The 27262-nt window shown below is 44.7% G+C and overlaps 1 long non-coding RNA gene across 2 annotated transcripts in view; it reads right to left on the minus strand.

Annotated features, from left to right (window-relative positions):
• The window catches only part of LOC126036771 (uncharacterized), a 251573-nt gene that overhangs the window by 187426 nt on the left and 36885 nt on the right, over nt 1–27262 (minus strand). For both annotated transcript variants that reach the window (XR_007505362.1, XR_007505361.1), the window contains exon 2: nt 26727–26839. This is a non-coding gene — a long non-coding RNA (uncharacterized LOC126036771). The remainder of the gene's footprint in view (nt 1–26726; nt 26840–27262) is intronic.

A 27262-nucleotide genomic window follows, 5' to 3' on the forward strand; every position in this document is an offset into this window, starting at 1 on the left:
AACAATCTCCTGCTTAATCTGTTCAAAGGCTTGTCGTTGCTCAGGCCCCCATTTAAAATCGTTCTTCTTCCGAGTAACTTGGTAGAGAGGGCTTACAATTTGACTGTAATTTGGAATATGCATTCTCCAAAAACCCACAACACCTAAGAAAGCCTGTGTTTCCTTTTTATTAGTCGGTGAGGACATAGCTGCTATTTTGTTGATGACGTCCACAGGGATCTGACGACGCCCATCTTGCCATTTTACTCCTAAGAACTGGATCTCCTGCGCAGGTCCCTTGACCTTACTTTCTTTTATGGCAAAACCAGCCTTCAAAAGGATTTGGATTATTTTCTTCCCTTTCTCAAAAACTTCTTCTGCCGTGTTGCCCCATACGATGATGTCATCAATATATTGCAGGTGCTCTGGAGCTTCACCTTTTTCTAGTGCAGCCTGGATCAGTCCATGACAAATGGTGGGGCTGTGTTTCCACCCCTGGGGCAGTCGATTCCAGGTGTACTGGACGCCCCTCCAAGTGAAAGCAAACTGAGGCCTGCACTCCGCTGCCAAGGGAATGGAGAAAAATGCATTAGCAATGTCAATTGTGGCATACCACTTAGCTGCCTTTGATTCCAGTTCATATTGAAGCTCTAACATATCTGGCACAGCAGCGCTTAGCGGTGGCGTGACTTCATTCAGCCCACGATAATCTACTGTTAGTCGCCATTCCCCATTGGATTTCTGCACGGGCCATATGGGACTATTAAAGGGTGAGTGAGTCTTGCTGATCACTCCTTGGCTCTCCAGTTGGCAAATCAGCTTATGGATTGGGATCAGGGAGTCTCGGTTGGTGCGATATTGTCGCCGGTGCACCGTCGTGGTAGCAATTGGCACCTGTTGTTCTTCAACCTTCAGCAACCCCACAACCGAAGGGTCTTGGGAGAGACCCGGCAGGGTAGACAGCTGTTCAATCTCCTCCGTCTCCAATGCAGCTATACCAAAGGCCCAACGGTACCCTTTTGGGTCCTTGAAATACCCCCTCCTGAGATAATCTATACCAAGGATGCACGGGGCCTCTGGGCCAGTCGCAATGGGGTGTTTATGCCACTCATTCCCGGTTAGACTCATTTCAGCTTCCAATATGGTTAGCTCTTGGGATCCCCCTGTCACACCAGAGATACAGATGGGTTCTGCCCCTTTATAACTAGATGGCATTAGGGTACATTGTGCACCAGTGTCCACTAGAGCCTTATATTCCTGTGGGTCTGATGTGCCAGGCCATCGAATCCACACTGTCCAGTAGACTCGGTTGTCCCTCTCCTCCACCTGGCTGGAGGCAGGGCCCCTCTAATCCTGGTTAGAACATCCGTTACTCACTTTCTGCACACGTAAATCGGAAGTCCCTTCAAGGGGATCAGAAATGAGATCAGCCCATCTACTGCGTCTGGGGGACTGCTCACGGGAAACTGGAGCAGCAGTTTTCCAAGAATTCTCTTTTCTGGTTGCTTTTTCTCGCAACTCCTGTACCCGTGCATCCAAGACTGAAGTGGGTTTTCCATCCCACTTCCTCATGTCCTCTCCATGGTCACGCAGGTAAAACCACAGGTTAGCCCGTCGAGTGTACTTTCTCTCTCCTCTCTCTTGGGCAGAGGAACGCTTACTCCCAATAACTGCGATGCGGGCCTGTACAGGTGAGGAGGAGGACAGATCCACTTTGAATTGCTGGAACTCTCGGGACAACTCCTCCACAGCTGAGACACAGGCCCGTAGGGAGGAAGAGAGACTCCCTTCGTATTGCCGGAGTTGGACAGCCAATTCATCCACCGTTTGTCCATAGCCTTCTCTCCAGGACATTACTGCCAATGAGTTGGCATAGGTTGGTGGTGCACTTCGTAGAAACTTCCGCCACATGGGTTGTGTGCATTGGACTTCATCTGGATCTGTGGGTGACTGCGCATTTTCTGGATCATTGTAAATCACCTCCAGCACGGCTAATTCTCTCAGGTACTGAATACCTCTCTCCATGGTGGTCCACTTGCCTTGGTGACATGTAACTTCATCCCTGAAGGGGTATCTTTCCTTTACACCTAACAAAAGTCGCCTCCAGAGGCTGAGGACTTGTGTTTTTCTCCCAATCGCCTTGTCGATGCCCCCTTCCCTAGACAGAGATCCCAGCTGCTTGGCTTCCTTACCCTCTAATTCCACACTACTAGCCCCGCTATCCCAGCATCGGAGCAGCCAGGTAACAATGTGCTCACCTGGGTGGCGGCTAAAATCTTTTCGCATGTCACGCAACTCACTCATGGATAGAGATCGGGTAATTATTTCAGGTTCTGCCTCTACCTCCTGTTCTCGCGATGACCCTGGTTCATCTTCATCTCTCGCTAAGCGAACTGATTTCTTTGTGTGTTTCTTTTTCTGTACAGGGGCGACTGATACTGGCACAGGCTGGTTCTCTGGTTCAGCTGCAGTGTCTGTCACCGGGGTAGGGGTAGTCATGGTACCTGTTGTCGTGGTAGGGGCAGCCACGGTGCTTGTTGTCGGGGTAGGGGCAGCCACGGTGTCTGTTGTCAGGGTTTGGGTAGCCACGGTACATGTTGTCCTGTTTTCCATCTTTTCCCCCTTTTCCCCCCGAGGGTGCTGCATAATATCAAGCAGTGTTTGGTAGATATTGGCCAGAGCCCAGCACAGTGCAGCGAGTTGTATGTCTTTGGAATAGCCACAGCATTTTTCTTTCAAATATTCTGTCACTTCATAAGGGTTCTGTAGTTGTTCGGGAGTGAACTTCCAAGTCACTGGCGGTGAGAAGTTCTCTAGATACTTGCCCATATGCTCCCACATGCCGTGCCACCCATGAGTATCCAGCTTTGGGGGAGATCTCTGAGTGGTACTCTTAAAGAGCGTTTTTGTAGCCCTAAACAAGACCTGAAACATATTCAGGAGGCATAGCACTAACAGCACACTGGCTTGCGCATCCCAAGGATATTCAAAATTCTCAAAAGCTGTTGTAATTAGTCGGAAGGAGAAGAGGGAGGTGAACGGACGGGGGGAGGTATCCCCCCCTAATTTCCCCATGGATTGGGTGTAATTACCAATAAAATCCGACAGAAGGCGCCCAAAGTATGGAAATGATATCACTGCCTCATACAGATACCAGCTTAACCTCATGACCAGTGATGTAATCATTTCATAAGTCGACATTGCCCAGTACAGCAAAATGATAATCCCAATCACTCTCCCAGAAATGAGATACGCAACTACAGGCAATACATAGAGCATATAAGAGCTTACAAAACGCCACCATGTAAACAAATGAAACAACATTGTGGCTAACATCTATATATCTAAGAAATGCGTTTGGCAAATTTGTTTCAACACGCTCTGGCCAGATCTGTCGTTATCTCAACCCTTCGTGCCCCACGTTGGGCGCCACAAAAGGACTGTCGTGGTTTCAGCCCGGCCGGTAACAAAGGACCACGCAGCCGCTCGCTCACTCCTCCGCCCCCCTCCGGTGGGATGGGGAGGAGACGGAGGAGAGAAAAGGAAAAGAAACTGGAACCTCGAGGGTTGAGATAAAGGCAGTTTACTGGGACAAACACAAAAGAGATTACAACAACAACAACGGCACTAATGAAAAAAAAAGTATACAAAAAGAGTGATGCACAGTGCAACTGCTCACCACCCGGGACCCGACGCTCCGCCACTTCCCCCACCGAAAAAACAGAGGCCACCCCCCGGCCCGCTCCCCATTTATATACTGGGCAGGATGTCACATGGTATGGAATAGCTCCTTGGCTAGTTCAGGTCAGCTGCCCCGGCTATGCCCCCACCTCCCAGGTTCCTGTAAAAATTAACTCTATCCCAGCTGAACCCAGGACACCTTGAATGACTGTATAACGCACGTTAAATCAACGTTAACACTTTCTGCATTCTCCGCTTTCCTAAACACGATTCCAAGAAACCACATTGACACATATCCACTCCTAAAAAGACAGAGTCACAAATCTATCATTTATGCACAGATGCCAGTTATTTGGGTGCTAGCATCTACTCTCAAGAAGGGATTAAGCAAAACAGTTTAGTTGTACGCAGCAGCTAAAGATTGGAGTCAGCCCATAAAGTTCTCCGAGAACTTCTCCCTCAAGTTCTCCCTTCTTTAAAAAGATCCTACATGCTCAGAACCTTGCCCGCCAGACCTCGTACCTACAAAACAGTAGCTACGTAACTGAACATCTCTCACAGGTAAGCTGAGGTGAAGGAATATAAACGAGGTACAATACATGGGCCAAACTCTAGTTCAGAAAAGTAATGAAACTCACTGTTTACAAAGTTCTCGGCTGCCAGGGAAAGACTGTGGCTTTACATGTGCAATAGATATAAATTCATTCCTCTCCAAGTTTCCAACCAGCACACGAATTTTAGATTCCACAAGGCCAATCCTGATAAGAACAAGAGACATTTACTCATTTTTGACTGTATCCAGCACAGTAGTTATCTGCCTTCTTATAATACAATGCTAATACCAAAAATGCTAACCAGTCAGTAAGTAAGTAGTAAGTTTCATGCAGCTCAGCAGATACTAGATATTTATATCACACACACTGGAGTTGGAGATGTTTTCAGGGACATTGGAGCTTCAAAGTTTCCAAAGACAGAGGCAGTAAGTAAGTTTAACTTGTACTCTTAACAGGTCAGACACAACACTTCAACATATAACCTATGATGAAAATGTCAACAAGAAGCAGATTCCCAGCACCTCTGGCTGCATTTTGAAGTGCAGCAAAGCTCCTTTTTACCCCAAAGATCAAGGAGAACAACCGTTTAGAAAAGGCTCAAGCACAACTCTTCCATTACACCTGAGTAAAGATGCTATTCTTCTTGCAGACTGATCTGTGAAAAGAGTTTACCCTCTTCCAGCCAAACTGAAAAATATCGTTCCTTTAATAAACAAACGATCCAGTCAACACAGTCTCATCAGAGACTTACCCAAGAAATGTATCATGACCACCAAGGCTATTCTTTTAAATGAAGTACTGGCATTTTACCCTTCTACCTAAAACACTGCTACCCTTGAAAGCAGTCAGAACTCTGTACGTTCTTCACAAGTATCTTATGTTGATGAACAACAGAGATGTGCCATCTATTCCCAAATCCATTCAAGAGTTGGTGAACTAAACTTGTTCTTATAGCAAACGGAAGCAAGTTTGTCTTCTGCTTTTCATTTTCCCAGATGCAAAACTAAGCCCCGTTTGCTGCCATTTCTGTCACTGCAAAAACGTCAGCTTTTACTGCAGCCAGAACTTTCCTCATCTTTATTGTGAGATACAATAAGCCTTCTCCACTTAAAACATCTCACATTAAAAACTATTTGGCTCTAAGCCCTCTGCCCAGAACTCCTTGTTGTATACCTAACTGCGACTGACATCAAGCTGTAGCTGACACGATTTTTAAGTGAACACATTAACAAGTTCAGGTAAGAGGTATTACCTACTAGAGCTGTTTTTAAACAGGAGATAAGGTGTCTTTCAGAGGTAGCTCAAGAATTCAATCATTTGCCTTAGACCGCAAGCCGAACCCTGAAGTATAACCAAGGTGCCCTCAGAACAGGGGTCTGGTACACACAGCTATTTTCCTTGCTTACTTAAGCAAGGCAGGCAAAGCACTCGTTTCTTCAGAAAAAGAACACCACACACATTACAGTACCTTAATTCCTCACCGTTTCCCCTTATTTCAAGACTCACAGTTAGTCACCCCATTCACACAGGTTCAACAAATTATTACTGGCATGTCTGCCTTGAGACAGTGACAAATACCACGTCAGCAGCAGTCATTTTCTCTAACCACAGTTGAAGGGGTTCTCACATTACCTTTCACAAAGTAGATCAGCACTCCTGCAATTTACCTATCCACTACCAAGCATGCCGAGATGATCATTTCCAGCACTAAACACAAGATGCCTGAGCACACTACTAGATTAAAACGTAGTAAACACTATTTATCACCATTCAGGTACTCTGTGCAGACGGTCAGGTTTCACCCCGATTAAACAGCCTTGTTTCACTTCACTGGAGAAAAGTAGGCTCTGGAACAGGCGGACTACATTACCAGAGCAACTTAGCGTTGAGTGCAATCTAGTCCTAAATCAAATATTGCATCCAGTAAAAAAGCTATGAAACCAAGCCTTCTAAGGCTCTACAACAGTCGTCTTCAAAGTGTCGGAGGGGGATGTACCCCAGGGGGTGCACAAGACAATCCACTGGGTCTGGGAAGAAAAGATTAGAACTTCAGTAATGTGTACGTAACTTGTAAAGAAGTAGATATAGACCGCAACTATGTGTTCAAAAATTACTTGTTTTTGTTTGTTTTGCTCACAGGAGTGCACAAAAGTTTGGAGACCACTGCTCTATAAGTCAGTAAAAGATCAAGCTCTCCAGTGTCCACTACACATCTGATGACATCAAGTAATCCCCATTTACTTCAGTCTCTGCAACAAAGAACATCTTCCTAACTGAAGTAGCCTTGGGTAAGTAGTCTCCTTAGACTCCTAAGGAGTCTGCTTCTCCAGAAGGCACAGAGCATACGCACGCTAACCCTCTTTGTTCCTTCTCATCATGACTTAGGTCTTTAGCTTAACTTCTTAAACAGCAAGATAACTTACGCTAACTTCCCTTCACAAGAAAGCTTTTAGTTTTGCTGAGGAACTGTCTGCTTACCTCCCTACTGTATTCCATGCCGAGCTGCACAGTCAAATACTTTATTTTTGTGAACTGTATTAACCAAATGAAGCGCAACACTGAATTGAGCGTCAATGATGTATTGAACCCACACTCAAAGCAAGACTTACCACTCTAAGTGATGCTCTTTAGTAGAGGCACTAGCAGTCAGCACAATATAATGTCTAGAAGAAAAGAAAAAGTAACATTCTAGCTCAGGACTTGATATTCCTTCAAATGAAACCAAAACTGCCTTAAATGTATAGAAAATGACTTCCAGACAAGACACATTATATCCTGCAGGCAGCACAGTATTAACTGAAGAAAAACTGATTACAACCTTCAGAATCGTGTTCTGCTGCATTCTAAGTATCAGAGCTGGTATTTTTGTTAATAAAAACAGTGTCAGTGGCAAAACACAAACAGTTTTTCTATCTTCCCTATACTTATCCTTACCAAAATTCCTATGACTACCTCCAGCTTCTGAAAAACAAACATATCAATGCCATCTTGTATTTCGACTGCAAGCTAAAAGTCACTATGCTAACCAGTACGGCAATCATTTCAAGTTCAGGTAACAGATTTCATACATACTTGTATTTCTGAAAAAAGTCCAGTGGTTCAAAGAGCTTTGACCAGTCTGATTTTCCTTGGAGAATCTCATTCGTAACTGCAAGACCTACAATTAAGGTTGAAAACCTTACTACCATTTTGTTTTTAAGACTAGCAGAGCGTGATAGAAACTTTACAAGAGAAAGGTTTTGAACAGTAATTGACAGATCAAAAAGCAGGAATTCCCTTGACACAATACACGCCTACTACAACAGTTCATTGTAAAACTGCTCCCTTGTTGCCTGCAACAGGTAGACTTCCCAGAGAACTCTTCTGCCTAAAAGGGCACAACACCGCACGGAATATAACCAAGTCAGGTAATGTGGTTTCATATTGCAAGAATGACACCTTTTAAGCAGTTAATAAGCATGGAAAGAACTTTACCATGTCTGAACTCCTCCACCATTACCGCTCGCGTTGATGTAGATACGTTGTACGTAGAGTTCTGCTGCGGATAGGCTGGGGTGATGATAGGCATTACGTGGTATCGGTCTGATGGGTTCACCTGTGATGTTAAAACAATTGTGCTCAGCACCAGCAGCTTAGCTTAGAAGAAAGGTTCAAGGCTTCCAAATTCCATGTCTACATACCCTGGGGTCCCATACTGCTAAGTTAAGATTGCTCTCTTCCTGTTGTTTCAGCAATACAGGTCTTGGCCACTCCCTAAACAAGAAAAGCCAGGCACTGACTCTGCCATGTAATTCAGGGTAGGACTGAATGGTGTTGGTCTAAATCTTATATAAAGAACCACCTCAGAAAGTGTTACTGCTTTACGCAAATCAAAATAGTCATCAATAGCTCTTACCATTCTGAAAAAACCAAGAAGAACTTGTTCACCAGAGTAGAAGCCAAAGCGTTTGGATAGAGTTGACACGTTCTCGCTACTAGCACAGCACAGGAAACCCCACCAAGAAATCCCAGCACGTTGGAGTAAATGCCACGTCCTACAATGCAGACATTGTCGTTGCCCTGTAGTCTTCCCATGCCCAAGTATAGTCCTTCAAATTTACAGCACCACCTTCACAATCTATAGAATACCTAGCACCCTTCAGCCTCCAAGACAGTTATTTTTGCAGTGCAACGAGGCCAAAACTGTTGGTCCTTACAGCGATGCGAAAAAGAATCGTTACCACACCACTTCCCAAAATACCGCTACTCTGAAATTTGCCTGCACTGCTACAGCTACTGCTTCGCTCCAACTTCCCTTGAGAAGAAGGTTCTGCCATTCTTCTAGCACTTGCTCTAGTCACATGCGCAAACGGTATTTTCTTATTCCTTATCTATCAAGCTTTTATACTTCACTGGGCATTTTTTATCCTTTCTAGTCAGGTTCCTGGTAAGCAATGCAGCACCTTGTCTTGTAGGCACTCCCCTCATCTCCCCGCTCCACCCCCATTAAAAAAAACCACAGAATCTACCCCACAGACAGTCCTTGAATCTAAACTAAAACACAGGTTTTGAACTAAAACCTGATATTTAAACAGCTATCCAAAGATGAAGGACTTCTAGTGCCATTGTTTTTTCAGCACGAGGTGCCTCTGGAAAGTTTAAAGATCACAAACAATCACATTACTCACGTTTTGCCCACAGTTTAATTGCACGGAGCGTGAGCCGGAAGGTCTCTTTATTTGGCACTAGGTGCAGGATTTCGTCAGTAACTCTGCAGCCTGTAAGAAAAAACAGTTGAAGTACAGCACTTCCTGGTAACAGGTAAGAGTCAGTTCTGTGCTGTACTGGATCAGTAGCTTACAGTTTCTCCTGCAAGTCTATGAAAACAAGTTTGCATTACTTGCTTTGTATTACCTTAAAAATCAGAGGTTACACATAACCTTACAGGCACATAACATAACAAATTAGAGGTTACACATTCCGTATCACCTCAGGTAACTGGTACCCTCAACAGCTTTTTCATACTTTAGACTACAGCCAACAATTGTCAATAAGGCCCTTCGACAGGATTCCGAAAGCTAGGTTTCTTTCGACAGCCAGGAACAATTAAACCAGTCAGCGTTAAACAGTGAGCAACTTCGGCTTCAGGTATTTTAAATATCCTTTTTTTTTTAATGAACTACCACACAATCTTCTCTATCAAGTGCTCTACCTATTCACCTGAAGCAGTTTCTGTGGCAAACTGGAACACCACACACCCCCCAATCGAAGAAACATGAAACACAGGTCTATCTAAACACACAACTTGAAACAGCTGAATTTAAGCCCACTCGCCACCTCCTCAGATCTCAAGTATACAGGGGATCAGTTTCTGCATCCTGTACAGAAACTTGGGGTGTGTAACGTGCATTCCATACCAACTTTAGTAACATTTTCTTGTTAAAGATGTGCAAATATGCTTACCATTTAAGCTCCGTATACATCTTACATCCAGGCTTCTGAGACACGAGTTGTCTCTGAGATCAAGATTATCAGCAACAATTGGCACAGACAGTCTTGCAAACACGAGATCAATCTTAAGAGGGAAAAAGTGCCAACCGTTAGAATGCCCCGCAGTTTGCAAAGAGCACACTGGTGGGGGACAGTTACTCAAGTCTAAAAAGAGTGGTTAACATCTGTATTTAGAATTATGTGACTATAGATACATCTCCCAAGAGATTCATTTGCCAGAAGACTCAATACAATTTCTAGAAGTTCCCAATTTTATTTACAAAGCCTTCACTGCATCACCCCTTTCTTTTTAAGCTAGGGAAAGGAAGAGGGCATTTTAAGTTGGAAAAGATTACTCTAGACTTAGAGTTTCAATTAAAAGGGAACTTAAAATTATTCACAGAATTAAGACTTAAGTTCAGTCACCTCAACTATACTTCAGCAAAGGAGAGAGCATTTCCTTTATGCAGTAAGCCCTTTTGATCCTGAAGTATCTGCTTTTTAGTACAGTCTGAGGCAAGAAGATTATCCTGTGAAAGTCTGTACCAGATGAAGGCCACAAAAAGGTCACTGAATAAATCTCTTTGTGATAGCGATACCAAGCAGTAACTTGCTTAGGGACTACAGCAGGCAGGTCTTGATTCATTGTGTAGGATGTATTCAAGATAGCTGGATTCCTGCAGCTGACAGACCCAGGCGGGAGTCAAATGAGTACTTTCACTTTCCATGTTCCAGATTGGTTGTCCCATGACCACTTCATTTTGGATGTGCAGCAAAACATTTAGTCTGCTCACACGATTCGTACAGTGAACTACACTGTACACATCCCTCTGTAGATACCTAGCTTGGCAGAGCTAAGAAGACTGAGCAAGGACACCGCCTCTGCTCCCACTCTGCATGATCCTAGGGATAAATGCTATTCAAGCAGGCTACCCTGGTCTACAGCACAGGCCTAGAAAAAGATGTCCCTGATGCTCCCATGCGTGCTAGGCTTCCTAGGGGCTTATTTTCCTATAAGCTCCCATTCTACTGCAATGTCTTCTCCTGGGATACTTTGCGGTCCAAAATAGCACAGTCACAGCTCCCTGGAAAAGTTATCCTATTCCAAAGCAAGAAAAAATTTACTCACTTAAAAAAAAACCAAAAAATGCTTACCTCAACGCCATCAAACTCAAACTTGACAACTGGTACATATGCATCTTCAACTGCCTGGAAAGGAGAGGATAACTGTGTAAGAAAACATGGTTTGCTACTTTAATGTTTCTCCTGAACTACGATCAAATGCAGAATTTACACTGCTAACTACTCAGTATAAAGACTGAGTTGCTTCCAAACCAGAAGAATTGTTCATAAGCTGCAAGCGGTATAGCACTAAGACGGTATAATACTAGCTTTAACAAGTTATTTAGCCAAGAGATCCGGAGGCTGATCACGTATTGTAATGAACAAACAGTGCACAATGAGCCATCAGTATCAGAGGTTGTAAGGTACTTACCTTGGTGGTGAGGAAGAAAAGCAAGAGATTTCTGTAGCTATCTTACTCCTGGTTAACATCCAGAGAAATCGAGAACATTCTGTCCGCGTTTGCAGCGCGCACTAGCCTCCTGTATTTTTATTTTCTACCATGCCTGAGATGCTATCAGCTACCTTATGGGACAGTTTTCAATTTTGTAGCCCACTCGTCAGAACTGTGCCACAGCCCACTGACCCTGTCTTCGGTCACCTAAACAAAGGCTCATTAGCTATGCACGTGAAGTCTTTCAAAATGTCTGCACAAGGAAGACCAGCCTGAGAGAAACACTTCTCAGGAGTTCGGTTCTATATGCAAAGTACACAGCATATGCACCGGAGGGTCATTTTACAAGGCAGTTTTGTACATTCACAGCACAGCTCTTATTGACTTTATGCAAAGCTGACTGTGCATCTCTTCTACAAAGTCTCGGGCTGAGTAGCCAGAGAAGAACAGGACCAGAGAAGAATGAATTAGAGGTCCTAAAGTACACCCAAGGAACACCATGGCAAAGGTACTGACAGAAACCTTTCCACATCACATTCAACTCCCTTAGCTCTCAGGCTGCCCCTTCCTCTACCTGCATGCAGTTACTTTCTTGCCAAGCCCCTTACTACAGCTAGGATGAAAGCAAGGCTCCTAGGCACAACCTTGCTTTTTGATACTATAGCCCACTCATTCCCAAACCATGGGTAGGGGAGAAGTGAACCACAGAGATTCGGATCGGACATACAGTCACTGGGGAAGGGAACCAAAAGCTTGACTTCCACACTTTCATGCTGCGTAGACAGTATTTTAGAAGGGGCTCAGAAACAAGGCCCTTTTTCATTTTGGTTTGCAAGACAATCACTACCAATAGGAGTCTTTAACAGGAATATTCTTATTGTCGGAGTTGCACAATCTATCAAGGAGAGAGCTTGCTTACTCTTAGGTTTTTTATTTCCTCCTGACGTTTCAGTTTTTCAAAGAACGACTGAAAGAAATCCGATCTTTCTACATGTCTAGGAGCAACACAAGCCACGTCTATGTCAGCACCTGCAAAGAGATGCCATTTGTTCTGTTACTGTTGGAAGACACTTTCAAACATTACAACTATGACCAGACACCAAAAGTTTACCTTTAGTGTGTACTCCAAGCCTGTAAGAACCAAACGTAAATATTTTGCCACCAACATTTGCTACTACTGAAGGGGGAAGATTCTGTGGGTAGAAGAGAAAGAGTTTTCTGGAGAACAGAAGATACACGTTGACCTACGTGCAAGTTTAACTAGCATAGAAGTTACTTAGAAAGACTACAGCAGCCTCCATAAACAATGTCTTCTCCCTCCCATACTGAGTTGTTAGTCTAATAGACTGATTCTGTTTTTCTGAAGGGAGTGCTGGCAACTCACAAACAACAACAACAACAACAAAAAAGGTGAGTACTGTAGCAGTCGCTTCATCAGTTTAAACAAAGACCTATTATCAGTCTTCCCTGCAGCAGACCCACATAAATGAACACCATCTAAGAGCCATACCAAAGGCAAGTCTAGAGTAATAATTTCAAACTAGATTGAGTGCTGTAGGCTGTCTGGGGCAAGTTTACTGCCCTGTTACCATCTGTCTCCCCCCACAATGTCTTGTTTCAGCTTTGTTAACCGCTACAAGTCAACTGACAGAGCCACTTCACAAACTTATTCAGTGCCCCAAGGACTTGAAGGTCTTCATCTAAAGGATCTTTTATACATTATTTCAATGGCTTTTACTACAGATCTCCTTGATACTTAAGAAGGAAGTTAAATGTTGAACTTTAGCATAAATCCTAGTAGTATCGCCTTTGAAAGAAACAAAAAGGCTTCAGCTGTTTTGATAAGAACCTATCAAAAAACCTTACCTGGCTCTCACCAAGTTCTGAAATCCATTCTTTGACCAAGTTATTCAGTCTGCCAAGAACAACCAGCCTGTAAAGAAAACTCATGTTAAGTTTGCCCTAAAAAAACCCCAGGACATTAACAAATTTTACAGTCTTGTTATACCTGTGATTCAGTTCTTCCTCCTCTTCAAATACCCCCAATGCTTTCATCGCTTCAAGCAGCTTCTGAGTATGAATGGAATCTCTATCCGTAGGAGGAGCCAAGCTAATTGCAGAAGTCATTCCATAGTGCCTTGGAGGCTGGTTCTGCAGCCTAGGAGTACTGGGGGAGAAAATAAAATACCGAAGACTCCACAAAAGAGAAAAACAAAACCCAACAAAACAACCACCACCACCTTACTGCAAAACACCCTTCCACTTACAGGTTTCCAAATCAGCTTCTGCCCTTTTGCCCAGCATTAATATAAATGAGGGAAGAAAGATCCTGCTTATGGTTTTTAGATAACTTGACCTAACTTAGAAGCAACTTCTTTAAAAAACACTTGTGGATATAAGAAAAGATCCAAGTTGCTGCTATCTGAAGACAGCTTATTTGCATTGCGCTAGACAGTTGGAACTGATCGCCAGGAAATGAAAAGGTTTGAAATCCACTAAGGGCGACACTATGTACAGCACAAGTTTTTTTGGACCCATTTCAGTTTCACAGCACTTTTGACTTAAGGTTATTCCCATCAGCTTCCCGATCACATTAAACAAGACAATTTAACACTGGCTTCTTTTAGTTCAATGTATTGGCTGTGCTTCTACTGATTCTGAAAGGACATTAGAGTTGATTGCAGAGCAGGGACAAAGTGGTCTGTTAAACAGAGTTGTTGCAGTAAATGCAGCATTACCTTGGTTTTGTCTATGGAAGAGGATGAAGGAAAACATCAACCAATCTGCAGCTAATGTTGCTAGCAGAGCCTTGTGCTCTTAACACAGCGTTCCACTTTTATAGCTCAGAGGCTTAGCTCTACATACATCTGGTTTAATCTAAATCCAAGAGATGTACATCAGCACGCAGAGCAGCACAAGTTAAGCTCTGCTTGTAGAAGGTGCTCAAATCTGCTTTCGCTAGCTCACTGCCCAGTCAGGCAGAGCATTACCAGCTGAAGCCAGGAGAGAGAAAGGAGGGGCACCGGAGGTAAGAACTGTACTTAATGGATCAAGGGTCTCTACAGAAACACTAGTAGCAAAAGGGGGACACCCATTAAAAAGGTCTCTACAACTCATCATGCTTGTCAAAGAGTCCATATCCAGACCCTAAGGCTACAGGGATTAATGATGCCATTATTCAAACCGGCTATTTTCCTACTTCACAAATGGACGGCTTCAAATCTTAGCTGGGTTAGTCAAGAGACGCTTAGAACTATTTAAGGTATCTGACCCACTTTGGCTGGAATGGGATGAGGAAATGCTCGAAGGACAGCCTCAACACTTGATTTTAAAAAGATAGCTTATTACAACTCCTGATTTCTAATTGTTGCCTTTACTCTGCCACTGAGGGAAGATGGATTTCTCTCTCGCAGAGTAGCTTTGTCCAACTACAGACGTAGCTTTTAGTCACCTAGTGGGCTCCCCCACCCCCCTTCTCTATGAGCTCATTTTTCAAACTTTTTTTTCTAGGCGTTTTCCAAAAAGCTGGTGGGGGTGGGGGGGTGGTATTAGGACTGTAGTCCTATGAACTACTCTCCCCAGTCAGAATGGCTGTTTACTTTCAAGTGTAACTAGGCCCTGACCTAATTTGCCTTGTCTTCTTTACGGGTATGTCAACTTCCACTTCATAAGTCAAAATATTCCTAATGAGTATTTTCCTTCTTATGATACCATTTTCATAACAAATACAGAAGGAAAGCCAATGAAGCGGGAGTGTGGTGGCAAGCACTTCTTGTTCTCAACTGAAGCCTTTTTCTCCCTGCTCTCTGTTCATTTGAGACTACACTCATTTCTTGACCCTCCTACTTGCCTTCCACATCCTCACCCCCAACACTTCCCTCAGTCTGCTCTCCTCAGACTCAGCTTTGCGACTGTGGACGGAGGCTGCCCAGGCTTAAAAGAGACTCACATCTCGCATGTGCCCACACTTCTTCACACTTCTGATCTGCAAAGTACTGCACAGATAGTAACTCATCTTCTCCCAAACTTCTTTCATCTTCTTCCACGTATGCTTCCTACGTCGTTGCCTCACCATGATGTATTTGGCCTGCTCTTGTCCCCGACTTGTTATTCTCCTGCTTACTCGATTGGAGATTTTAGACAATCTGTGGGATGGATCCTGGGGTTTGTTTTGATTTATCTTAAGATTTTATAAACACAGGGCACCCTTACAATCTACCTATCTAGAACACATATATACTAAAAGGAAGGACTGACCTGACCCTGCAGTCACAGATAAAACAGACTCCTCTCTCGCCAACTGAGAGAAAGCAGCTTGGCTATTTGGGCTGACTACATTGAAGACATTCAAAATGGTCATAACAGAGCAGTGTTGACTTTTCCAAGAATTTGCTCAATCAGCATCAACTAAGTTGTTAGAAAAAAAGAATGTGGAGGCTGACTCCTACTGGGAAATCAATTTCTACAGTCCTGTTCAGCCAGGAACCAAAAGGGTGCCTTTCCACTTGATCCTTTAACTGTATTCAATTTTGATAGGTAATTCTGGTTTCCTCAAAAAGACTTCCTTTGTCAGAGTCCTCTTCTCAATCAGGTACTGGAGGTTTATTTTAAATAATTTCACTGCAAGCACAGATCCCCTTTGTTAAAGCCAGTTCAAATTAGGCCATTGAAAAATTAACGACCACTTGTATTCTCCACAACTATCTGTGCATACGTACTTCACTATGAATCAGCCGTTGCAGAAGTCAAGTGCTACGGCCTCGTTTAACAGCTTACAAGTAGTAATACATTGAATTTCTATATAATACTTACAGTTCCCAGCCTGGTCTGCCACCTGCTGAGCCAATTGTACTGCCTCTCCCCGGATGACCTTTTGGAGTGGAGAGAGGAAAAAGCAAAAAATCCCATGCAGTTTATCTGAAGATAATGTTTTGAAAGGAATTCTAAAGTTACAGTTCCTTACCAGTGGTGGGTATTGACTGTCCTTGGGGGCCCAGACGACTTGCTAATGCTGCTTGTCTTCGCACAGGAAGCCAACAGCCCTTGTGAATAAACGCAGACAGTTGGAAAAGAAGCTCTACTACAATATAAGAATCACTGCATATGTTGAAATAAAGCTTACCTTCTCTTCCAACAAACTGCTGACTGACAGAGAGGAAGATGTAGATGGTTCAGCGGCACTCACCAGAACAGCGGGAGGTCTAACAGTCTTGGGTGCTGGTGGAGGCGGTGGCGGCTGCTGCTGCTGCTGCTGCTGAATCTGCTGATGGAGCTTTTTTGTGTAGCTAGTTCCATTTTTGAAGTTGTTCACAGCCTAGAGGCAGAAAAGCATTTACAAGAAGCTACGATGAAACTTCAGCAGATATACGAACAGAAGCCTTCACAGAGGAAAATTACTCGTGTATTCCTGTAAATGCCATCAATCCTCAAAGAAACCAACATACAGATGTATGAACACGTCACATTGAACACTGATACTAATGACTGGTAGCTCAGAGGACCTGTATTTCAAGTACTTCAGCGTTAACGCCAAATGTGAAAGCGAGGCAATCGTGTTCAGTAAGAGCGGGACCCGAATTTGCCAGATCATCTCTAAAGAGTCGTAAGCTTCTGTGACAGCAGCAAACAGTGCATTTGAAAAGTCAATTTAGCCTTATTCAATTACGCCTTGCTTAAGGAGATGTAAATTAATATTTTCTTCCCTTTCCGCTTTTTACAAAGAGCCTTTTCTTACAAGCACTTTATGTAAAAGTCGTCATGTTACCTGGCGTATGCACTTGTTGGGAATTAAAGCATCAGGTGAAACATCTGTCTCCTGACACGTTGGGCATATATGTTCCTCCGATTCCAGTAATGCTGTTCTAATACCTGCATAGAATTAGAATAATCAAAACAGTATTTAGCCAAACTAAGGAAGTTTTGGGGGTTCTCACCAATCATAAAGACATGTCTATGATTAACAGGTGAATATAGTCTTGAACTGAGAGCATGAAGCTATAAATGTTCAATAGTGTAAAAAATTTCTAGTATGCAGCAAATAACTATACAGTTTTGTATTTCACCATTGGAACATCTGCAGATGTAGCATAGGCTGTGTCTTGATGTTGCAGCTAGTCTTTTTCCCCACTATCTAGTACAGCGAGAAGTCCCCAACCTCAAGGTTAATGAACAAAACATGTTTCAAAAAAACCTCATTAATAGGTTCAAAAAACCATTAGGAGGTTCGAGTTCTGAAGGTTTTAACCAACTCTCCCGTGGAGAAGAATGTGGATTAAATGCCTAACTATCCGTTTGTTGCAGACCACTCTAAGTCACCAGAGTCGGCTATATAATTTTGTATGAGACAAAGGGCTGTGGACCAACTAAAAGCATTCAGTGTCTAATACTGTAATCCCCTGCACAATTAGCCACTCTCCTCATACTCGTCCTTCCGCTTGTAAAGAAGACTTAACTAGATACCTAAAAAGGGGAAAAGGCTTCCTGGTTTTTTTCGCCCTTGATACCAGAAGAGCCCTTTCCCGTCCAGGGTATACTTCAGCATAAAATAGAACTGGTAGCAAAGTAATTTTGTTCCCTCCTCTTTCTGCTTTCAGAAAATCAGATGTGATGTTTAGAATTAACAAACACGGGCGTAACACTTACATTTGTCACAATAACTGTTGCCACAGCAGGGAATAACAGCTGCATCAGTCATTATGTCCTGACAGATGAGACATGACAACTCATCTGGAACGGGAGCATCTGAGGTGGAGGAAGAGGAGGAGGAGGAGGAGGAGGAAGAAGACGATGGCTCCTCTGGTAAAAAGGGAGGCTTCTCCATCCTTCCTCTAGCATAAGCTTCCCTGGAGGAGGGGTGGGGAAGGAAAAAGAAACGAGTTAAAGATGGGTAGAGGAAAACTTTTCCAAGCTCTGCATTTTCTCAAAGCAAGAGAAGAGATGGAATTCTTCTTGCTCCACATGAGCCTCCTAAAAGGTAGGCGCTTAGTTTAAACTACTTTTCTATAGCCACAACACTAGAAGAGGGAGGGAGGAACAATCTTCCTTCTGCAGAACTCTCCCATTCATTGGAGCAACTAAGAAAGAAGCTCAGACTAGAAAATTAATCTTTTCACAGCTAGAAAGCAGGTGAAATGAATCCCACCTCTCCTTTGCCAGAGGATACATGTAAATTGCAGGCTCAGCATAACGTTAGTCTCCGAGCAATTACATTTTATAAAAGCAAGAAGTCGATGTTACAGCTTCTACAAAAGGAGATCCAGGACGGAAAACCAGAAGTGCTACCACGGTCATTTTAAAAGAGCCACTCCTGTCAGCACACGGCAGGATTTTCTCACTGTATAGCAACAGGAAAACTTCAGCCTGTTTCACACATGGGATTTCAGAAAAGTCAGAGGGGGAGGAAATCTCAGTCCAACAGCCATCTGTTAGACTTGGCAAGAAGCCTTTGAAACATAAAACAGAAGCAAAATGAGCTTTCAGTGACTACGGTTAAATGGCATCAATACTCAACCAGGGACTTAGTGCAATTAAAACACGCAAATATTCAATAGATGGGGCAGAGAGAAATGTCTTGGTTTTGTACAAAATAATAAAAACTGTGAACTGCCATTAAGAAGAGTGGAAAACAGAAACATTTCCACTAATACTGAAAGATATAAAAACATGCACGAGTGTTCACCCAGAAAGACCTATGGATATATTGAATGTCTACGACCTAGGAAAAAGAAAATTTCACACTTCTAATTCCAGCTTCCCCTGGAATTTTGAAGGCCTTTGCAACATTGCCATACAACCTCTGCATTTCACCCCAACAGAAACAATTCTTAATATGAGGATTCATGTATTTGTTACGTAACTGCCAAGGCAAAACAATTAAAAACTAAGTAACACCACAAGTCCCCCACAATCTTACCCCATTTGTCGGGCAGTTCTTTATGTAGTGGCCACGTTTTCCGCAGTGAAAGCAAGTAGATGAAGGCGGAGCGGACCCAAGGGTTTCTTCAGGTAACTAAATGGTTTGGGGGAGAAAACCAAAAAGGTAGGCATGTGTCTCTCTCGTTAAAACAAACATCTCTGCAATTTTTCCACGATCTGCAAAGATCAGATGGGACACAATCAACACTTACTTGACTGGATCGTATTCGCAGCAGGACCCTATCTTCAAAGCTTTTATTTCACCTTCTTCGGAAGCACTGGCTTCAGCCACACTGGCAGTCTGTTTAACAGGCAATTATTTGACACGCACATTAGAAACACATTTAAGCCCACACAGCCAAAGACAACACCGCTCACCCGACCCTGCAAAGAGCAGCACAACGCTAGCTGAGGTTGCATGAAAACAGGGGCTTGCATAAAATATAGCTGTCCTGAAGATGTTCTGGGGAGTCCTTACGTCATTACAGGGTGTATATGTGCCTGTTAACCTACTTGAAAAGAGCATTCTAGGGCACTCAAAACCTTAGGCTCTCTTTGGGCCTCACATAAAGACTGGTGTAACCAATCCAATTTTCTTCCAAGCAGGCTCTGGCCATGTCCACCAAAAATTACCCTGTCCAGTATTTTTAAGCTGCTTTTTAAGCTCCAGACTAGCTGAACGAGAAGACATCCACTGTACATTTAATTGAGAAAGATGTACGCAAGGATCATTATTTACATTTTTGCAGCATTAAAAGGACACACAGCTTAAAGAGTCGGGGAAGCTGTTTTTTGCTTGTGGAAATTCAGCTTCTAACACAGAAGCATCATTCAACCTTCAGGCGCACAATCTCTCTTACATCCTTCACAGAGCTGATGGGGATAGGCACACCTTGCATCCCTGAATACCTGGGTCTGGGAAAAGGCCTTGTCAGAGCATGCCTTCACAGCCTTAAAAAGGATGAGACATCCAGCAACCATCCTTACCATGTGTATTCTAAGATAAAAAGAAATACTGGCAACACTCTTTATCATGGGGACGAGGAATACAGCTGGAAAACTACTGTAAAAAAAAACATGGAACAGCAACACAGCATTCTGGCTGCAATGTGTGTTACTTCATGACAAATGACATGAAATAAAAACTGATGGTTCGTGGGACTTGTGCATTGTAACATGTAGCTGGGGTAGGTTCAGAATACTTTAACCAGGGAATCCAAAAGCTATTTGAAATGTTGGCATAAATACTTCAGATCGTAACTCAAGAGCAGAGCACAAAAAAATATCTCCTAAGGGAAGACGCATAACGGGCTCTTTCATACGCACGGTATCTCTTTCTGTGGAGGTGAAGCAGGCTGAAAACCACAGAAGACGGCCAGGAAGAGCAGAAAATTTGCTGCAGTAAATACACCAATTGCAAAGCACGTTCTAGCTTGACCTCACACCTATTTTAAAACAAATACTTAAGTGTGTCCAGCGTGTACAGCGTCGGTTTCTCTTTATTGGCTCATATTCCACACTGGATTAGCAGAGGAGAGAAAAAAACCTGCTTGAATATACAAAAATAATTTTTTTGCACTAATGATCACAGCTATTGCCATCTTCCATACCTGCCTCAGCTCTGACCTCTAAACCCCAGTGCCCTTCTTACACCAGGAACTCAGCCATCTTTTCCAGATGCAGGAGCACGTCCCCACAATCCCCAGGAGACCTGCATCTCTATCAAAAGGCACTTGGAGCTAAAAGATGAATTGGCTGGCACAGGTCTCACCCTGCCCAGCAGCCTGGAGATTTGGGTTCACAAATACAAAACACTTTAAAGCCAAAACACTCTCTCTAGCTGCTACTTTGCTTATTCTTGTTTGAAAGAAATACTTGTCAATTTGAGCATCTTTTCCACATCAATTCAACCAGATTTGTTTACATTCAAACTTTAAATCAAAAATGTATAAAAACCCAAACTAAAAAAATTGCACCGTGCTCTTCATTTTTACCTAACTTTTTAAGCATCTTTTGCTCAAAATACTTCTATTTTCATTATAATCCAGTATTATTTCTCGGGAGTTATAGAGCACTTTTTTCACTTGAGTGCAATTTAGTTAGCTTATCTCCTAAAAGTACTTCATTCCTGATGACTTAACAAGACTCACAGTGCAAAATGAGATGCAGCATCTCCCTGGGCAATGCTACGCGCCTTGGGCAGTGGTCCTCCGAAACAGGACAAACAGAGAGTGCCTAAGCTTATCAGGGATGAAGCAAAGAGGAAAAGGCATCTAATTAGACCTACTCAAAGATCCAAGCACGATCTTCAAACACAAACTTTCTTCCGCAACCAAATGTCTAAGACTGACTTTCCTTTCTGTTAAAATCAATCTATCAATCAATGAGAGACTGTACTTGGCTTCAGTAAGGGCTAACAGCAGAGTTGCCAGAGACCTGATGAGGAACACAGGAGACTGGGGTGTGATTCATCTGACTAAACGTGGATGTCTCTAATGTAGACGCCCACGGCCGAGCCAAACTTGGTCCCATTTTTAGGCAACACAGAGTTAAGTCTGTGTAACCAGTGCTTCAAGGGACCGTTTATCTTATCCTAAATAAACATTTATATATTTGGTCAGAAAGACCGCCCATTAGATTCACTGATTTTATTCACTACGTCTCCTTTAAAATAAAACAGGACCTCATGCCAGTTGTGCAGGCAGAGACGATTGCAACTGCGTTACAGATACACTGTTGAGGTCAGACAAATCACAGTCCACCTCTGCTCCATCCAGGTTGGCTCAAGACCGGGAATTCACATCTCCCTCACCTCCAAAACGGCTCCCGTAACCCCCAGAAGAAGGGAAACGGCAGAGTCGCCTGGTAAAGCTCTTCCTATGAGCAATGACACCAGTCGCTGGACCAGAGACAGAGAGCCAGTCCCCACCCACAGCCCACAGCTCCTGAAGGTCACCTAAGGAGATCTGCAGATTCCAACTTTACCTCTTCTCAAGCCCAAACGCCGAGGGATTTATGCCAGAGAGAGGAGCTCCAACGGGATCTTCTGGCTGCGCTGGGTCCGTTGACCCAACTGGGAGGGACCATTCAAAAACTGCCACAGGGACCCCAACATTCTGAAGCATGCGGGGGGGGCTGGGCTATGCAAATGACGGAACCCCCAACAGCTGCTTCCACCCCACTGCCACCCACCCACCAGACCCCACAGCACCGACTGCTACAACACACCAAACCTTCGTGGGGTGATGCCCCTCCACGCTCAACTCCAGGACGCAAGCTTTGAGGGTGGCATGGGCTTGAGATGGCATCCTTGCTCCTGGAGGGCGAGATGGGCATGTTCACCTCCCTCCGAAAGAGGGAAAAATAACATCAGAAACTCTCAACCGGACACAACAATAGCTTGAACTCATTGAAACCCGACACAGAAGATGTCTCCATGAACTTCTCCTCCTACTTTTTAACAACCAAAACACATTACTATGCTTTAGTGGTACGCTTCAGACAACCATGATTAATTGCAAGAAATCACACGAGATCATCTGTGAAGGCTGTTTAATGTTTAAGCAAGCTGGGAAGAGATTTTGTCAGCCAGAAGTCCATCAGTTAGCACTTGCATCTTCAAGGGAACCAATTTTTGTAATACAAAACGGGTATTTTTATTCCTAAACCCATTTACTCTCAGCAGGGGAAGGTAATTCACTGTATACTAGCACTCAGCTGTTCACACACACTTCCCCAATTTTAAAAAAAACAAACAACCCAACAAGTTGCACTAAGCAGTATTTCAGATGGAAGGCAAACGTAGGTAATCCTTCCTGAAATAGAGGCAGCTCAAAGCAATTGTCCTCCTGTCCCACAGGGAGCATCCCAATAGAAGACTGAACGCTTTAGGACTGAAGGCCACTTTTTAGAGTACACAGCTTCGTTTATAAGGCCCAAGTACACATTTTTCTGTCCCAAAGCCTTGTTTTGACTGTCCAAATACTCCTTTTCGCGTCCCAACCCTTCTTTTTTGTGAACAAATCCTCATTTTGATGGTCCAAAGCTTTATTTATAAACTCCAGAGCCCCATTTCAGGCTCCGCAACCTTGTTTCTAAACTCAAATTTTGAGGCTCCGAACCTCAGTTTTAGGGCCCAATGCCTCATTTTCGGGGTCCAAAGAATCGTTTCCACAATCCACCCCTTCATTTTTAGGGTCCTGAAGCCTCATTGCAGGGGCCCAAATACCCATTTGTAAGGCCCAAGCATTCCTTTTACAGCACAAACCCCACCGTTAGAGCCCCAAGCCTCATTCTTTACCTTCCAAAGCCTCCTCTTCAGGGAAGAGAGCCTCCTTTCCAGGGACCATAGGCTCATTTTTAGGATCCAGTCTGCAACTAGGGAGAGCCCAAGGCCTCATTTTGAGGGTCCAAATATTCAATTGGAGGGCCCAAAGCCTCATTTTAGAGGCCAAGCTCCTCATCTGGGGTGCAAGGCATCTCTTGTTTAACGCACAACCCCTCATTTGGAGCTTCCAAAGACCCATTTCTAGGGCGCAAAGCCCTCGTTTTTGGTACTGAAGCATCCCTTGAAGGCACAAAACCTAATGCAGGGTTCAAAGCCTCAGTTTCATTTCCAAAGCCCCACTCTTAGGGCCCAAACCCTCCATTGGAGGGTCCAAAGGCCTCTTTTAACAGCTGAGGGCCTCCCCTGGAGTGACCCAAGCCCTCTCTTTGGGACCAAAGCCTCATGTCTTGGGGCCCTATCGACACCAATAGGTTCCCCTCCTTTGCAGAGCCCAAAGGGTCACATGTAGCATCTCCCCCACCATTTTTAGTGCCCAAAGCCTCATCTGGAGGGCCAAACTCCTCATTGTTCTGGTCCAAACCATTTGGCCTTTTATGACCCATAGCTGTTCTTTAGGGCCCGCAGTTTCACTTGGAGGGTTTAAACCCTCAGCTTTAAGGCACAAAGCCACGCTTTTAGGCTCCAAAGTTACACTTACAGGGCAGAAAGCCTCGTTTTCCCTTCCCAAAGTCTTAGTTTTGGCTTCCAGAGCCCCATTTCAGGCTCCAAACCCCCATTTTGAGGGTCCACGGGCTCCCTTGCAGTTGGCAAAGTCTCCTTTTTAGAGCGCAAGGCCACTTTTTTAGTTGCCGAACTCCCATTTTCAGTCTCCAAAGCCTCATTTTTAGGATCCAGCCAGTCGTTTTCAGGGTCCAAGCCACATCCTGAGTTTCCAAACCCTCATTTTTATGCTCCAAACCCTTCTCTTAGGGCCCAAAGCCTCATTTTGAAGGCCAGTCCCTTGTTGCGACACAGACAGGACTGTCGGGGGATGCAACGGGTCTACAAAATGCCTGACAGTTCGAGAACAGCGCGACCTTGAGCAGCTTGTAGTGTATCCTTGAAAGTCTGGGAAGATCCGAGAAGAGCGGTACAAAAACAAGATAGCGATAAGAAGAACCGTTACTAACTAAACCAATCATCTACTAACACATACTCTGAAGTAGGGGATAAAAAGGTGTGTTAGAACAATAAAGGAGCCATTTTGCATGATCTGTTACTTGTCGTGTCCGTCTCTACCGCGACACAGGACCACCAACGGGCCTGGGTAGGAACCCCAAGGCCCATCAGGAGGTCGTGAGGGGACGAGAGAATAAACGCACAGAACAAGGCGCAGCCTTCAAGAGCGCCCACCTATGGGACTCACAGAAGGCATGAGTACAGCTTTACAGAGCTGGACCAGCCCCTCCAATAGCCCAGCCACAAAGCTTTCTAAACAAGGCAGAAACATTGACTCCTTTTCTCGTCCCTACTTAAGATTCCCTGTAGAACTGGGTCTTGGCCTGACCGAGGCTGTAGGAGGGAGGAAGACGAGGGAAAACTTTGCAGGGAAAACACCCAGACACAGTATGGCCTGGCATCAATAAATGTAGGCACAAGCAAGCCCTTGGGAGCAAACTCTTTATTCTCTGCCTGGGGGAGCTGCCTGGGGGCTCTGTGGCCCTGGAGCCACACACCTCCTCAGGACGTCCTCCACAAGGCTCCCAGCTACCGCCCTCTTCAACGACTCGGGCTGCACGGGCTCCTCCGGGAGAAGCTTTAAACGCACTGGTCTGTGCCGTGCTCCTGCCTGGGTAGGGCGCTTGGGACCCGCTGGAGGCATGGGCTCTCTTGGAAACTGGGGGCCCGTGGAGGGAAGGGTGTCTGCGGTGCTCCCTGGCCGGAGTATACGCAGAGTTTCCAGTGCAGGCACTGAAGACCTTGCTGTGGCTCCTTGCTGTGCTGAGCCCAACTGAGTTTTTAAGAGTAGAAAAAATCACTGCACCGGCCAGAAAGTGCCTGGAAACTTCATCCCTCTTCATTGCCCATTTCCCATGCGAGCTCCACAACCTGGGAGCAACGCAGCCAATAGAACCTTCGAGAAGCAGACTCACAGCCTGCTGCAGCTGGCCCTGCTCGAGCAGCCGAGGTGGGCTGGATGATCTCTAGAGGTCTCTTTCAGCATCCATTCTGTGCTGCTGTGACTCTGTCTCTATCATGGTTTAACCCCAGCCAGCAACTAAGCACCACCCAGCCGCTCACTCACTCCCCCCCCACCCAGTGGGATGGGGGAGAAAATCCGGAAAAAGAAGTAAAACTCGTGGGTTGAGATAAGCACGGTTTAATAGAACAGAAAGTAAGAAACTAATAATGATAATACTAATAAAATGACAACAGCAATAACAAAAGGATCGGAATGTACAAATGATGCGCAGTGCAATCGCTCACCACCCACCATTCACACCCAGCTAGTCCCCGAGCAGCGATTCCCCCCCCACTCCCCAGTTCCTATACTAGATGGGATGTCGCATGGTATGGAATACCCTGTTGGCCAGTTTGGGTCAGGTGCCCTGGCTGTGTCCTGTGCCAAGTTCTTGTGCCCCTCCAGCTTTCTCGCTGGCTGGGCATGAGAAGCTGAAAAATCCTTGACTTTATCTAAACACTCCTCGGCAACAACTGCAAACATCAGTGTTATCAAGGTTCTTTGCATACTGAACTCAAAACATAGCACTGTACCAGCTACTAGGAAGACAGTTAACTCTATCCAAGCTGAAACCAGGACACTTTTAACCACTTAACCTTCCGTGACAAATACCCCAAGAGCTCAAGAAGAAAGAGCAGAAAGACAGGAGACAGGTGAAAGCCTAGAGCGCCAGCTAGACGGAATGAAAGACCCTCTTCCTTCTCTGAAGCTTCAGCAAGGCTTCCTTCACCTGCTTGTCTTGGAGTCTTGGGTCGATCCCGGAGAAGAGAGCTTCCTGCAAAAGAGAAGAATCATCTAGGGTAGCCTCATTGGTCAAGTCTGGGGCTGCTACCTGGGATCTCCGGTCCTTATAAGAAAAGGCCAAAAGACGCTAGGAGACGTCTGGAAGGAATCACAGGGAGTCCCGGAGGGCAGAGGCTCCTCGAAAAAAAGAGAAAACCTCAACGGTAGCTTCCTTGGAGGAGTCTGGGGCTACTACCTGACCCCTAAGCTAGGTAAAGCAGAGGACAGAAGACTGTGGGAGATGCCTGGGAGGAGTCTCAGGTGCCTGTCGGAGTTGAGAGATTTCTCTACAGGAGAACAAAAATGTCTCGAGCTACTTACTTGGAGGAGTCTGGGGCAGGTAGCTGGGATCTCCGGTCCCGAACGCAGAGGTCAAAACATTCTGAGATGACGCCTGGGAGGAGTCTTGGGTCGATCCCGGAGAAGAGAGCTTCCTGCAAAAGAGAAGAATCATCTAGGGTAGCATCATTAGACAAGTCTGGGGCTGCTACCTGGGATCTCCGGCCCTTATAAGAAAAGGCCAAAAGACGCTAGGAGACGTCTGCAAGGAATCACAGGGAATCCCGGAGGACAGAGGTTCCCGTGTCCCCAGCGCTGCGATAAACAAAGTGCCTGCTTCTTAACTTCACGTTGGCGTTAAGGAGTTTTATTCTGGATTTCGGTAACGGTTTTGGCGACCCAGATGGGACCTTGCGAGTGAGACTGGACGAGATGGCGTGTCGATCGAGCTCCGGCCGGCACCGAGGTATTCTCGGGGAGAACCGTCACCCTCGACACGCAAAGCTCCTCGCAGCGCTCCCTGGAAAAAAGGTAAGGCGCTGCTTCTTTGGAATTTGTTTGGAAAGCCTGCCCGTGAG

This window comes from Accipiter gentilis, unplaced genomic scaffold (assembly GCF_929443795.1).
Source record: "Accipiter gentilis unplaced genomic scaffold, bAccGen1.1, whole genome shotgun sequence".
In the NCBI taxonomy this organism is placed as follows: Eukaryota; Metazoa; Chordata; class Aves; order Accipitriformes; family Accipitridae; genus Astur; species Astur gentilis.